The sequence below is a fragment of the Zea mays genome, chromosome 7 (assembly GCF_902167145.1).
Source record: "Zea mays cultivar B73 chromosome 7, Zm-B73-REFERENCE-NAM-5.0, whole genome shotgun sequence".
Taxonomy (NCBI): domain Eukaryota; kingdom Viridiplantae; phylum Streptophyta; class Magnoliopsida; order Poales; family Poaceae; genus Zea; species Zea mays.
This window is the reverse complement of record NC_050102.1, coordinates 3,052,213-3,066,598: the sequence shown is the minus strand read 5'-3', so window position 1 is coordinate 3,066,598 and position 14,386 is coordinate 3,052,213.

Sequence of the window (14,386 nt, the reverse complement as noted above, 5' to 3'; positions counted from 1 at the left end):
TTTGGTTCGTCAACCTTCACCAAAAGGCACGGGGGCATATGTTAGAAGCCAAAAAAGGCCGTGCGGATGGTCCGGCCCTGAGGCCGGACGGTCCGCGGTCCGGACTGTCCACGGTGGTGGCGCGGACGGTCCGCGCGTGCACAGAGTCAGTTAGGGTTCCTAGTTTTTTGCGGGATTTGTTACCTAAAACCATGGGATTGACTCGGAAATCAGTTCGAAGCGGATCCAGACCTCCCCCTTTATATAGATGAAGGGCTACGGCCGATTGAGCCCCCCAACAATCGATCAAATCAAGTCTATTACTCGTTTTTACCTTATGCATTAGGAGTAGTTCTAGTCTAGTTCTAGGTTAGCCTCTCAATCCTCAAATCATCCGCTTCTCTTCGACTCTACGTCGATTAGAAGAGTCTAGGTCGGCATGCCGAGCCTAGACAACTCCTAGGATCTCTCCTCCCCGACGGGGTCCCTCCCGGGAGTGAGATCCAGGCGTCGCCGGCGACCTTTCGCCGCCCCTGCGCACGCGTGGACCGTCCGGCCATCAGGTAGGGAACCCTAGCCCCGCGTCAGGTCGCGGATCGTTCGGCCCCTGGCCGCGGACCGTCCGCGCCTGTGCAGAGAGCACCACCGCCGGTTCTTATTGAGTGTTTGGCGCCCGAAAAAGGTGTCAACAACTATGTTTTCATATAGAAAAAACAGAAATATAGCTATATTTTCTATTCTCATAGTTTTCTACCTTTTATCGATAGATGTAGACATCTATGGCCACCGGAGCTCTCTCTCTCTCTCTCTCTCTCTCTCTATATATATATATATATATATATATATATATATATATATATATATATATATATATATATATATATATATATATATATATATATATATATATATATATATATATACTAGTTCAGTGCCCGTGCGTTGCAACGGGATCATATAATATCTCGATAACTTATATATACAAATGTGTGTTATACTGTTATGAGATGGAGGATGACATCCACGAGCCGTCCGGGATGACGTTGAAGAGAAACTTGGGCCTGTGACGCACGAGCACTCACCTAGTAGTGTAGTATACAAGATTTAACAAGACAATTTGAAGGCAAAAATTCAATAATGATCTTTCATAGACTACTGTAAATTCATGACTAAAAGCTCATTGTAATTGACTTGCTTGAAGAACACAATAATACTACTGTGAATATGTGATACAACTTAATCACAGTAGTAAAATTACATCTGATGTTGTATTTGGTAAAAAAATATTTTTTCAGAGTTCAGAGCAAACAACTAAACTCAAGTGTTACAAGGTACAACGAACCTTACTATTCAGATTATTAATATAAAAACTCAAGACAGGTGTAATCCTCAAACAATCATAAGCAATGTGTATAGGAATTTTAGACATAATGGTGCCTACCACATGCTTTAGTATTTAGATTATTAACACAAACTCATGACATAATGACCAAAAAATATTAACACACAAACATGGACATAATGTTGTTTAGGAATTTGAGACATATATAGAGGTCAAATAGAGAAATTTCAGACAATGAACAATTATCATCATCAATAGGCTAGAGTTCAAATTCTTAATATATGAACTTGACATATAATAGTGCCTCTAGCTGTGTCGCCTTAGCTTAAAAGTAGTAATATGGCATAGAGAGGAGAGGAGAGGAGAGGAGAGAAGAGAAGAGAGGAAATAAACAATATCTATTGCTTTTCATATAAACTCACAAAGTTATATATTCCAATCCCATGGAGAGATGAGGGGAGGAGAGCTACAAAAACCAATCTCGTTCTGTTTCTCCTTTCAGGCCTAACTGAAAGTCGCCTAGAGGGGGGGGGGTGAATAGGGCGAAACTGAAATTCTCAAAAATAATCACAACTACAAGCCGGGTTAGCGTTAGAAATATAATCGAGTCCGCGAGAGAGGGCGCAAAACAAATCGCAAGCGAATAATGAAGTGAGACACGCGGATTTGTTTTACCGAGGTTCGGTTCTCTCAAACCTACTCCCCGTTGAGGAGGCCACAAAGGCCGGGTCTCTTTCAACCCTTCCCTCTCTCAAACGGTCCCTCGGACCGAGTGAGCTTCTCTTTCTCAAATCACTTGGGAATCAAACTTCCCGCAAGGACCACCACAGGATTGGTGTCTCTTGCCTCAATTACAAGTGAGTGTTTGATCACAAGAAAGAATGCCAAAGAAAAGGAAGCGATCCAAGCGCAAGAGCTCAAATGAACACTACAAATCACTCTCTCTAGTCACTAGGGCTTTGTGTGGAGTTGGGAGAGGATTTGATCTCTTTTGGTGTGCTTTGCAATGAATGCTAGCTCTTGTACAGTGGTTGGAAGCTGAAAAACTTGGATGCAATGAATGGTGGGTGGTTGGGGGTATTTATAGCCCCAACCACCAAACTAGCCGTTTGGTGAGGCTGTCTGTTCGATGGCACACCGGACAGTCCGGTGCACACCGGACATGTCCGGTGCGACAGCCACGTCACCAAAGCCGTTGCAATTTGACCGTTGGGGTTCTGTCTTCTGGGCCCGCCTTGATGTCCGGTGCACACCGGACATGTACTGTTCAATGTCCGGTGCGCCTGCTCCCGCGTGCCTGACGACTGCGTGCTTCTGGCGCGCATTAAATGCGCCCGCAGGTGACCGTTGGCGCGAAGTAGCCGTTGCCCCGAGGTTGCACCGGACAGTCCGGTGCACACCGGACATGTCCGGTGAATTATAGCGAAGCGGTTGAAGTGAAAACCCAAGGCTGGCGAGTTCCTGAGGCCGCCCTTCCTTGGAGCACCGGACATGTCCGGTGCACACCGGACAGTCCGGTGAATTATAGCGGAGTGGCCTCTGGAAATTCCCGAGGGCGACGAGTTTGAGCTGAAGTCCTCTGGTGCACCGGACACTGTCCGGTGGCACACCGGACAGTCCGGTGCGCCAGACCAGAGGAGCCTTTGGTTGCTCCTTTGCCCTTTTGTTGAACCCAACACTTGGTCTTTTTATTGGCTAAGTGTGAACCTTTTGCACCTATATAACTTACATACTAGAGCAAACTAGTTAGTCCAATATTTGTGTTGGGCAATTCAACCACCAAAATTATTTAGGGACTAGGTGTAAGCCTAATTCCCTTTCAATCTCCCCCTTTTTGGTGATTGATGCCAACACAAACCAAAGCAAATATAGAAGTGCATAATTGAACTAGTTTGCATAATGTAAGTGCAAAGGTTGCTTGGAATTGAGCCAATATAAATGCTTACATGATGCGCATGGATTGTTTTCTTTGTTTTTGACATATTGGACCACTTTTGCACCACGAGTTTTGTTTTTGCAAATCTTTTCAAAAACATTTTGCAAGATATTCAAAGGTAAATGAATAAGATTTTTGCAAAGCATTTTCAAGTTTGACATTTTCTCCCCTTGTTTTAAATGCTTTTCCTTTGACTAAACAAAACTCCCCCTCAAATAAATTCTCCTCTTAGTGTTCAAGAGGGTTTTAAGATATCAAGTTTTGAAAATACTACTTGCTCCCCCTTTAGAACACAAAGAGATACCAATTTTGAAATTTTCCATCCAATTGAAAATCATATTTTTAAAATTAGGGTGGTGGTGCGGTCCTTTTGCTTTGGTCTCATACTTTCTCCCCCTTTGGCATGAATCGCCAAAAACGGATACTTTGAGTGAGATATAAGCCCTTTGAAGTACTTTCTCCTCCTTTGGTCATAAAATAAATGAGTGAAGATTATACCAACTTTGGAGAGTGATGCGGAGTGACGGCGAAGGATGAGTAGTAGAGCGAAGTGGAAGCCTTTGTCTTCGCCGAAGACTCCAATTCCCTTTCAATATACCTATGACTTGGTTTGGAATACACTTGAAAACACATTAGTCATAGCATATATAAAAGAGACATGATCAAAGGTATACTTATGAGCTATGTGTGCAAGTTTAGCAAAAGAAATTCCTAGAATCAAGAATATTAAGCTCATGCCTAAGTCTGGTAAAAGATTGTTCATCAAGTGGCTTGGTAAAGATATCGGCTAATTGATCTTTAGTGTTAATGTATGAAATCTCGATATCCCCCTTTTGTTGGTGATCCCTAAGAAAATGATACCGAATGGCTATGTGTTTAGTGCGGCTATGCTCAACGGGATTATCCGCCATGCGGATTGCACTCTCATTATCACATAGAAGAGGAACTTTGGTTAGTTTGTAACCGTAGTCCCGCAGGGTTTGCCTCATCCAAAGCAATTGCGCGCAACAATGGCCTGCGGCAATGTACTCGGCTTCGGCGGTAGAAAGAGCGACCGAATTTTGCTTCTTTGAAGCCCATGACACCAAGGATCTTCCCAAGAACTGGCAAGTCCCCGATGTGCTCTTCCTATTGATCTTACACCCTGCCCAATCGGCATCCGAATAACCAATCAAATCAAATGTGGATCCCCGAGGGTACCAAAGCCCAAACTTAGTTGTGTAAGCCAAATATCTCAAGATTCGTTTTACGGCCGTAAGGTGTGATTCCTTAGGGTCGGCTTGGAATCTTGCACACATGCAAACGGAAAGCATAATGTCCGGTCGAGATGCACATAAATAGAGCAATGAACCAATCATCGACCGGTATACCTTTTGATCCACGGACTTACCTCCCGTGTCGAGGTCGAGATGCCCATTTGTTCCCATGGGAGTCTTGATGGGCTTGGCATCCTTCATTCCAAACTTGCTTAGAATGTCTTGAGTATACTTTGTTTGGCTAATGAAAGTGCCCTCTTGGAGTTGCTTGACTTGAAATCCTAAGAAATATTTCAACTCCCCCATCATCGACATCTCGAATTTCTTTGTCATGATCCTACTAAATTCTTCACATGTAGATTCGTTAGTAGACCCAAATATAATATCAACAACATAAATTTGGCATACAAACAAATCATTGTCAAGAGTTTTAGTGAATAAAGTAGGATCGACTTTGCCGACTTTGAAGCCATTAGCAATAAGGAAATCTCTAAGGCATTCATACCATGCTCTTGGGGCTTGCTTGAGCCTATAAAGCGCCTTAGAGAGCCTATAAACATGGTTAGGGTACTCACTGTCTTCAAAGCCGGGAGGTTGCTCAACATAGACCTCCTCCTTGATCGGTCCATTGAGGAAAGCACTCTTCACGTCCATTTGATAAAGCTTGAAGCCATGGTAAGTAGCATAGGCTAATAATATGCGAATTGATTCAAGCCTAGCTACGGGTGCATAGGTTTCACCAAAATCCAAACCTTCGACTTGTGAATACCCCTTGGCCACGAGTCGAGCTTTGTTCCTTGTCACCACACCATGCTCATCTTGTTTGTTGCGGAAGACCCACTTGGTTCCTACAACATTTTGGTTAGGACGTGGAACTAAATGCCATACCTCGTTCCTCGTGAAGTTGTTGAGCTCCTCTTGCATCGCCATCACCCAATCCGCATCTTGGAGTGCTTCCTCTACCCTGTGTGGCTCAATAGAGGAAACAAAAGAGTAATGCTCACAAAAATGTGCAACCCGAGATCGAGTAGTTACCCCCTTATGAATGTCGCCGAGGATGGTGTCGACGGGGTGATCTCGTTGGATTGCTTGGTGGACTCTTGGGTGTGGCGGCCTTGGTTCTTCATCCTCCTTGTCTTCATCATTTACATCTCCCCCTTGATCGTTACCGTCATTTTGAGGTGGCTCATCTTCTTGATCTTCTTGTTCAACATCTTGAGCCTCATCCTCAATTTGGGTTGGTGGAGATGCTTGCGTGGAGGAGGATGGTTGATCTTGTGCATGTGGAGGCTCTTCGGATTCCTTCGGACACACATCCCCAATGGACATGTTCCTTAGCGCTATGCATGGAGCCTGTTCTTCACCTATCTCATCAAGATCAACTTGCTCTATTTGAGAGCCATTAGTCTCATCAAACACAACGTCACAAGAAACTTCAACAAGTCCTGAGGACTTGTTAAAGACTCTATATGCCCTTGTGTTTGAGTCATATCCTAATAAAAAGCCTTCTACAGTTTTAGGAGCAAATTTTGATTTTCTACCTCTTTTAACAAGAATAAAGCATTTGCTACCAAAAACTCTAAAATATGAAATATTTGGCTTTTTACCAGTAAGGAGTTCATAGGATGTCTTCTTGAGGATTCGGTGAAGATATAACCGGTTGATGGCGTAGCAGGCGGTGTTGACTGCCTCGGCCCAAAACCGATCCGGTGTCTTGTACTCATTAAGCATGGTTCTTGCCATGTCCAATAGAGTTCGATTCTTCCTCTCCACTACACCATTTTGTTGTGGAGTGTAGGGAGAAGAAAACTCATGCTTGATGCCCTCCTCCTCAAGGAAGCCTTCTATCTGAGAGTTCTTGAACTCCGTCCCATTGTCGCTTCTAATTTTCTTGATCCTTAAGCCGAACTCATTTTGAGCCCGTCTCAAGAATCCCTTTAAGGTTTCTTGGGTATGAGATTTGTCCTGCAAAAAGAATACCCAAGTGAAGCGAGAATAATCATCCATAATAACTAGACAGTACTTACTCCCGCCGATGCTTATGTAAGCGATCGGGCCGAATAGGTCCATGTGTAGGAGCTCCAGTGGCCTCTCACTAGTCATGATGTTCTTGTGTGGATGATGAGTGCCAACTTGCTTCCCGGCCTGGCATGCGCTACAAATCCTGTCTTTCTCAAAATGAACATTGGTTAGTCCTAAAATGTGTTCCCCCTTTAAAAGCTTATGAAGATTCTTCATTCCAACATGGGCTAGTCGGCGGTGCCAGAGCCAACCCAAGTTAGTCTTAGCAACTAAGCAAGTGTCGAGTTCAGCTCTATCAAAATCTACCAAGTATAGCTGACCCTCTAACACTCCCTTAAATGCTATTGAATCATCACTTCTTCTAAAGACAGTAACACATACATCAGTAAATAGACAGTTGTAGCCCATTTGACATAATTGGGATACAGAAAGCAAATTATAATCTAAAGAATCTACAAGAAAAACATTGGAAATAGTATGGTCAGGTGATATAGCAATTTTACCCAATCCTTTGACCAAACCTTGATTTCCATCCCCGAATGTGATAGCTCGTTGGGGATCTGGGTTTTTCTCATATGAGGAGAACATCTTTTTCTCCCCTGTCATGTGGTTTGTGCACCCGCTGTCGAGTAACCAACTTGAGCCCCCGGATGCATAAACCTACAAAACAATTTTAGTTCTTGACTTTAGGTACCCAAACGGTTTTGGGTCCTTTGGCATTAGAAACAAGAACTTTGGGTACCCAAACACAAGTCTTGGAGCCCTTGTGTTTGCCCCCAACAAACTTGGCAACTACCTTGCCGGATTTGTTAGTAAGCACATATGATGCATCAAAAGTTTTGAATGAAATAGCATGATCATTTGATGCATTAGGAGTTTTCTTTCTAGGCAACTTGGCACGGGTCGGTTGCCTAGAGCTAGATGTCTCACCCTTATACATAAAAGCATGGTTAGGGCCAGAGTGAGACTTCCTAGAATGAGTTCTCCTAATTTTGCTCTCAGGATAGCCGGCAGGGTACAAAATGTAACCCTCGTTATCCTGAGGCATGGGAGCCTTGCCCTTAACAAAGTTAGACAAGTTCTTATGAGGGGCATTAAGTTTGACATTGTCTCCCCTTTGGTAGCCAATGCCATCCTTGATGCCAGGGCGTCTCCCATTATAGAGCATATTTCTAGCAAATTTAAACTTTTCATTTTCTAAGTTATGCTCGGCAATTTTTGCATCTAATAATGCTATATGATCATTTTGTTGTTTAATTAAAGCCATGTGATCATGAATAGCATTGATATCAACATCTCTACATCTAGTACAAATAGAAACATGCTCAACATTAGATGTAGAGGGTTTGCAAGATTTTAGTTCTACAACCTTAGCATGTAACATATCATTCTTAGTTCTAAGGTCGGAAATAATAGTATTGCAAACATCAAAATTTTTAGCCTTAGCAATCAAATTTTCATTTTCTACTCTAAGGCTAGCAAGAGACTCATTCAATTCCTTAATCTTAGCAAGCAATTCATCATTATCATTTCTAAGATTGGGAATTGAAGCATCACAAACATGAGAATCAACCTTAGCAATTAATCTAGCATTTTCATTTCTAAGGTTGTTAATAGTGTCATGGCATGTGCTTAGCTCACTAGATAATTTGTTACATTTTTCTACCTCTAGAGCATAAGCATTTTTAACCTTAACATGTTTCTTATTTTCCTTGATTAGGAAGTCCTCTTGGGAGTCCAAGAGATCGTCCTTTTCATGGATGGCACTAATTAGCTCATTTAATTTTTCTTTTTGTTCCATGTTAAGGTTGGCAAAAAGGATATGCAAATTATCTTCCTCACCACTAGCATTATCATCACTAGAAGATTCATATTTAGTGGAGGAGTTAGATTTAACCTTCTTCCTTTTGCCGTCCTTTGCCATGAGGCACTTGTGGCCGACGTTGGGGAAGAGAAGCCCCTTGGTGACGGCAATGTTGGCGGCGTCCTCGTCGGAGGAGGACTCGGTGGAGCTCTCGTCGGAGTCCCACTCGCGGCACACGTGGGCATCGCCGCCCCTCTTCTTGTGGTACCTCTTCTTTTCTCTTCTCTTGCCCTTCTTGTCGTCGCCCCTGTCACTGTCACTAGACATAGGACATTTTGCAATAAAATGACCGGGCTTACCACATTTGTAGCAAACCTTCTTGGAACGGGATTTGTAATCTTTCCTCTTCCGTTGCTTGAGAATTTGCCGAAAGCTTTTTATGATTAAGGCCATCTCCTCATTGTCGAGCTTGGAGGCGTCAATTGGTTGTCTACTTGGTGTAGACTCCTCCTTCTTTTCCTCCGTCGCCTTAAATGCCACCGGTTGCGCCTCGGACGTGGAGGGTTCGTCAAGCTCGTTGATCTTCTTTGAACCTTTAATCATACATTCAAAGCTCACAAAATTCCCGATAACTTCCTCGGGTGTCATTAGTGGGTATCTAGGATTACCACGAATTAATTGAACTTGAGTGGGGTTAAGGAAAATGAGTGCTCTTAGGATAACCTTAACCACCTCGTGGTCGTCCCACTTTTTGCTCCCGAGGTTGCGCACTTGGTTCACCAAGGTCTTGAGCCGGTTGTACATATCTTGTGGCTCCTCCCCTTGGCGAAGACGGAAGCGACCGAGCTCCCCCTCGATCGTTTCCCGCTTGGTGATCTTGGTGAGTTCATCACCCTCGTGCGCGGTTTTGAGAAGGTCCCAAATCTCCTTTGCGTTCTTCAACCCTTGTACCTTGTTGTATTCATCCTTACTTAGAGAAGCAAGGAGTATGGTTGTAGCTTGAGAGTTGAAGTGTTCGATTTGGGCCACCTCGTCCTCATCATAGTCTTCATCCCCTACGGATGGTACCTGTACACCAAACTCAACAACATCCCATATACTTTTGTGGAGTGAGGTTAGATGAAATCGCATTAAATCACTCCACATAGCATAGTCTTCACCATTAAATGTTGGTGGTTTGCCTAATGGGACGGAAAGTAAAGGTGTATGTTTAGGAATGCGAGGGTAGCGTAGGGGGATCTTACTATACTTCTTACGCTCTTGGCGCTTAGAAGTGACGGATGCCGCGTCGGAGCCGGGGGTGGATGTTGATGAAGAATCGGTCTCGTAGTAGACCACCTTCCTCATCCTTTTCTTCTTGTCCCCACTTTGATGCGGCTTGTGGGAAGAGGATTTTTCCTTCTTCTCTTTGTGATGTGAAGAAGACATTTTTTCCTTCCCTTTGGAGGAGTCCTTCTTCTTCTCTTCGTGGTGTGAAGAAGATCTTTTCTCCTTCCGTTTGGAGGAGTCTTTCTTCTTTTCCTTCCTCTTGGTGCGGGACTCTTCCGATGAAGTGCTCCCTTGGCTCGTAGTGGGCTTGTCGCCGTCTCCATCTCCCTCTTGGTGTGATCTCCCGACATCACTTCGAGCGGTTAGGCTCTAATGAAGCACCGGGCTCTGATACCAATGAAAGTCGCCTAGAGGGGGGGTGAATAGGGCGAAACTGAAATTCTCAAAAATAATCACAACTACAAGCCGGGTTAGCGTTAGAAATATAATCGAGTCCGCGAGAGAGGGCGCAAAACAAATCGCAAGCGAATAATGAAGTGAGACACGCGGATTTGTTTTACCGAGGTTCGGTTCTCTCAAACCTACTCCCCGTTGAGGAGGCCACAAAGGCCGGGTCTCTTTCAACCCTTCCCTCTCTCAAACGGTCCCTCGGACCGAGTGAGCTTCTCTTTCTCAAATCACTTGGGAATCAAACTTCCCGCAAGGACCACCACAGGATTGGTGTCTCTTGCCTCAATTACAAGTGAGTGTTTGATCACAAGAAAGAATGCCAAAGAAAAGGAAGCGATCCAAGCGCAAGAGCTCAAATGAACACTACAAATCACTCTCTCTAGTCACTAGGGCTTTGTGTGGAGTTGGGAGAGGATTTGATCTCTTTTGGTGTGCTTTGCAATGAATGCTAGCTCTTGTACAGTGGTTGGAAGCTGAAAAACTTGGATGCAATGAATGGTGGGTGGTTGGGGGTATTTATAGCCCCAACCACCAAACTAGCCGTTTGGTGAGGCTGTCTGTTCGATGGCACACCGGACAGTCCGGTGCACACCGGACATGTCCGGTGCGACAGCCACGTCACCAAAGCCGTTGCAATTTGACCGTTGGGGTTCTGTCTTCTGGGCCCGCCTTGATGTCCGGTGCACACTGGACATGTACTGTTCAATGTCCGGTGCGCCTGCTCCCGCGTGCCTGACGACTGCGCGCTTCTGGCGCGCATTAAATGCGCCCGCAGGTGACCGTTGGCGCGAAGTAGCCGTTGCCCCGAGGTTGCACCGGACAGTCCGGTGCACACCGGACATGTCCGGTGAATTATAGCGAAGCGGTTGAAGTGAAAACCCGAGGCTGGCGAGTTCCTGAGGCCGCCCTTCCTTGGAGCACCGGACATGTCCGGTGCACACCGGACAGTCCGGTGAATTATAGCGGAGTGGCCTCTGGAAATTCCCGAGGGCGACGAGTTTGAGCTGAAGTCCTCTGGTGCACCGGACACTGTCCGGTGGCACACCGGACAGTCCGGTGCGCCAGACCAGAGGAGCCTTTGGTTGCTCCTTTGCCCTTTTGTTGAACCCAACACTTGGTCTTTTTATTGGCTAAGTGTGAACCTTTTGCACCTATATAACTTACATACTAGAGCAAACTAGTTAGTCCAATATTTGTGTTGGGCAATTCAACCACCAAAATTATTTAGGGACTAGGTGTAAGCCTAATTCCCTTTCATAACCCTATGCAGCAGCATATTCATCCAAGAAACCAACAACCTGTAACATATCCCTTATTATCCTACCCATTACAAACTTGTCATTAAAATTAAATTCAGTACTGAATAATATTATCTCGATCAATCTTCAAGGACATCGAGCTCGATTTTGCTATGCCACAGAGAATGGTGCATGTGGACCCTTCTTCCTTATATGCATCAGGTGGTCTAAAGTTGGCTTTAACCTTTAGCCCACCTTACATTAGAGATTTGGACATCAAAAGAAAGCTAAAACATTCTAAAGCTTTTAGATCTCTAAATTTAGAAGAGTGAGGCAAACATGCCCTAGAATATTGGAGATCGCAGCTGCCGCTATCACCAAGTAACACACTAAGATATCGAAGACCGCAACTGCTGCTATCACCATTTAAAGTACAGGATTCAGTGGTGGTGCTTTTGCTTCTACCTTAACAACTAAGATCACAATCCATCTTAATTTGTCCAACCGAACTCTGAATGAAAAAAGGAATCGCATTTTAGGAATGATTGACGAGTTAGCACAATGCAGGTTCAGAACCTTTGGTTATTTCCAAAATTAAGACTTGCATGTATGGCTATAACAATTTATACTTTTAAAAATGGATACTTATTGAGACCTGACAACCACATTTAGCTAGCTTAGCAGGAGGAAGCATGCTAACTCATAATGCCTTGTAATTACTAAATACTGATGAACCAGCAGAGCCATACCTCATTGACATCCTCAAGTAGCTCTGACAAACAAATTAGGGGACATGACAAACAAATTAGGAGACACTACCTCTGCGTATCTGCACAAGGGCCCAAGAGAGGTGGGGCCCGGCCATAGGAATGGAGCTCTCAGCTCCCACACCATGCACTAGTGAATGTGAGCAGCTGGTCTGGCCTTCCAGTAATCCGATCTGCATGCAGTGTGATCCAGGATTCACGTGGATAAGGATGAAATCAAGAGAGCGCTAGCTAGGATCACATGCTAATAGCACAAGGAAGGAAGGAATGAGCGAGCAAACCTTGAGGAAAACATCGCCGACGGGCTTCTTTGTGTGGCTCTCCATCGTTGGTCACAACCCCCACCACCGCCCTCACTCGTCGCACATCGTGCTGTGGTCACGGTCGGGGCCGCCCTTCCGTCCGGTCGACCGGTCGAGCATGGGGCGATCAAGCAGGACTCGAGGAGGAGGTAGCGGATTTATGGCGATGGATCGGGGTAGTAGGGCCGAGTGTGGGTTGTTAGCTTGTTGCGCCCGTGGGCGTGGCAGGCGGGGGGTGGGGGCGGGCGGAGGGATCATGAGCTAGAGGGGGAGATCATGGAGGGAGTGGGCAGTTTGGAGGGAGATCGTGGGGGATTCCTTTGCGCGGGCGTCTGGGAGTGAGCGGGTGCTTCTGAGATGCCTGAGATCGACGATGAACAGGAGAGCACGGGACGGAGACGACGCTAGCAGGAAGAGCTAGAGGGCGAGGGCTCGCTGGACAGAGAAAGCAAGGGAGACTGACCCTAAAGCCAAGCTGGGTTAGGGTAAGAAGCGTGCGACCTCCTGGCAGCTACTTGGGCCGCACCAAAGAAACACAGCCCATGCGACCTATGTCGTCGTCACGGCTTGCACATTTTTATGACCATACCGGCCAGCCAACATGGCTTCTACCGACTTATAAGCCTTCCTTTTTCAGAGAAAGCAATCGTGGTCAAATGCTCCTACCAGTGTCAATTTGAGGCAACTTTTTGCGCGAGCAGACATGGGTCCGGTGTGTGCAAAACTAAGGGTGGCTGTCACGTGGGCGTCCGTAGTCTGCAATGTGGGCCCAACGTCCGGAGTGTGTGATGGCTTGCACGATAGGAATGGCTGAATGGGAATGGAGGATTTTGTCACATGGGACCGGAGTGCCTCAAGTCAGGAGTTGCTCGACGTCCCGCGTCACAGAATATGATGGTTTGCCGGACAGCAGCGGCGGAGGAGCCATTATGGCTTAGTGTGGCATCAACCATACCTTACTTTTAATAACTCTCATATCTTCTACTATAACAACAAAATAAGACGTGGTGTGGTGGATATGTTGTCTTTAATCTAGCAGCAGGTCCTGCTTGAGTTCGATTCACAATTCTTACAGATTTTATTTTTTTACTGCCGGATAGGGATGAGAGCAAAACAGGAAATAAAAAAGGCAGAACAGAAACTGACAGGCTACCCTTACATCCTTAATAAGTATACTAGGTGAATGCCCGTGCGTTGCAACGGAATCGTATAATGACACGATAATCTTGGTTTCCATGACACCAATAAATCTAGGTCGTGGATCCTGATCATATTCTAGTTGCAAGACAATCTATCATGTCATACATGCAGTATAGTTTAACACAGGATGAGATATTATATATACTTGTACTCCAACATTGTATCATGTATGCAATACAGCTTTCTTCAACATAACAATTGTGTTTCTCTACAGCTTTTCTCCTCTCCGCATACTCTTCTCACTGTTCATCCATCCTACCTTTAACGTCACTCCTTGGATGCTACCACCAGCAGCCCCAGTGCACCAATTAGCAGATACTGCACCAACAAACGACAACAGTCAACCAAAAACACACCAGTAACAGACCCTCCTATTACTTGTAACAAACTCAGCCCAACACAAAAGCACTGGCCATTTGTTTAACACTCCATTTGTTCAACCACTATGTGCCTAATAAACCAGAATGCTCATACCTTGAGGACTGGTTTCTCCGTCATGACGATTGTAAGCCACCCAGCATAAGGCAGATAGCTGCTCAAGTGTTAACATTAAATAACAGGGAACAAGAGTCAGATGGAGTAAACAATCGTTAATCATCAGTCATGACAGTGAATGTAATGTATTCCCTCAAGAGTCAAGTGGGAAGAAAAACTCACCCAACAGCCCGTCCAATGATGTGCTGTCGCTGCAGCCAAAGCTGCCCATGTGCGTACAGGACTCGGTCATCCCCGGGATTATTGTCACCTGATGAGACACAGTTAGTTTATTTCTGTTCTTGAAAATGCTCATGAAGCAAAATAAAGCAGCTGTAAAAAAATAT